The following is a 2,086-nucleotide window of genomic DNA, read 5'->3' on the forward strand; positions in this document are numbered from 1 at the left end:
TCTCACTGATAGTGGATTAACTAAGAAACTTCTGTAATAGATAACACCACTATTTTCCTGTGTTTTAAGTCGTTTTTTCTGTGTGTATGTTAAACATTCCTCTTTTTTTTTTTAACAAGTTTCTATTAAAGATTATATTTTAAATATATATATACTCCCCCTCCCTAAATTTCTACCCTACCTATCTATCTATCCAACAAGGCCTGAAAGGAATGTGAGAGCTTCACATATGTACACTAGTGTCAGTCAGTCAATGACTGATTAATCTTTATATATATATACACATACATACAAAGATGAATCAGTCATTGACTGACACTAGTGTACATATGTGAAGCACTCACATTCCGTTCAGGCCTTGTTGGATAGGGATATATATATATATACACACACATACATACACACACACTATTTATATATATATATATATATATATATATATATATATATATATATACATACAGATGTGTGTGTATGTATGTATGTATGTATATATATATATATATATATATATATATATATATATATATATACATACACACATACATACACACAATCATATATTCACACACTTACAAAAAGTACAGTGGGAACATTTCAGTGACGTACTGAACTATGCACCAAGTATCTTAGGTACTTAAGATGTGTATATACACTACAGACTGCTACGTCTGACCCTATACCTGTGAAATCTCTCTGAGCAACATCAATTCCGGGAGGGGCATAATGTGAAGCATCGCGTCATATCAAACCTCCGGTACTTACAGGCATATCAAGACGTATATCCTTAAATTGTGGCTCCTCCCAAACACCGCGACTGTTCTTCCCTTTTACAATACCCCACGATTTCGCTTTGCGGCGACCCACCACCTTCAGTCTCTCTTCTCGCCTGTTAATCTTGCTCTGCCTCCAATTTGGGCCTAACCTATTGTGATTGGATTCTAGTTGCTGTGACGTTTTTGGAAATCCAAGGATTCGAGCTTTCTACTGGACAAAAACCTGTATTCCTTCCGACCTTCTACCAGCCTCGCTACCCTGATGGTTTCCGGGTTTACTAAGCCTTGCTATTGGTCAACCAGATTTTAACCCCTTGGCAGCTAGAGAGTTGCAAAATCTTTATTGTAATCCAATGGTTAATGCACTGATCTATCCGATTGGCGGTACGGTGATAAATGGACGTAAAGTTGTGTAAGTTTAGTGGCTTTTGGACTGTACCATTGGTTGGAGGTAGTCACCTTAATTTAGCATTTGCAAAGGAACTTTTGGAACCAGTGGTAATGAGGAGTTAGAGCGCAACTTGTTTTTTTTAAAACAAAATTAAACAATCTGAAGAAATTAGAGTGTAATTTAACACAAAGAAAAGCGTGATCTCGAATTCTGAATGGGATTTGAGCATAGCGTTATAAATTATTTTTGATATGGCATTATTTTACTTATAAAATTGGTATAATAGGTTCAGATGAAGGCTACCAAGTAAACTGCATTGTTTTTGTCTCCAGGAACAAAAAGGGGAGCCATATTTTGGGGTATAAAATCCCTGTTTTTCTATAGACTTTCCCCAGCCAGGATGCGCTGCTCTCCTACATGGATACATTGAAAACCTCAGCTTACATATTTGTATACATTTCAGACATAAGGAAGTTGGTTTCTTATTCAAGCTGTTTCTTATTCGTGGTATTTGGTTTCTTATTCATAGAAGTTGGTTTCTTATACAATTTTATTTGTCACACTGCTTTAAATTGACTTTAAAATAAAAATATAACTGTATTTAAATAACTATATGATTCATATAATGTAGTTACACAGAGGTGAATTCCCTTTATACAAAAACTGTATATACAACCTAAACAAAGGGCATACATTGGCATCAATACAAATATTACAATTTTGAATAAGTAACTGATATTTACAAAGGGTTAATGACCATTGTGGGGGCCACTGATTTCTCTATAAATGAATGTAGTTAGATCCCCCTCCATGACATGGAATTGTTTTTAGCCTGGCCCAATGGTGTTTTAGGCAAAGGAATTTAGGTGCTGTAAGTCCAATTTTTTAATAAGTCACTGATATTTACAAAGTGTTAATG

General features: G+C 34.8%; 1 protein-coding gene across 1 annotated transcript in view; it reads right to left on the reverse strand.

The window, feature by feature from the left end:
* The window catches only part of ZDHHC5 (zinc finger DHHC-type palmitoyltransferase 5), a 652,209-nt gene extending 651,233 nt beyond the window's left edge, over nt 1-976 (reverse strand). Inside the window, exon 1 of the mRNA XM_053692339.1 lies at nt 766-976. The gene's annotated coding sequence lies outside the window, so the exon portion shown is untranslated. The remainder of the gene's footprint in view (nt 1-765) is intronic.
* Nucleotides 977-2,086: the final 1,110 nt, after the last annotated feature.

The sequence above is a fragment of the Bombina bombina genome, chromosome 9 (assembly GCF_027579735.1).
Source record: "Bombina bombina isolate aBomBom1 chromosome 9, aBomBom1.pri, whole genome shotgun sequence".
In the NCBI taxonomy this organism is placed as follows: Eukaryota; Metazoa; Chordata; class Amphibia; order Anura; family Bombinatoridae; genus Bombina; species Bombina bombina.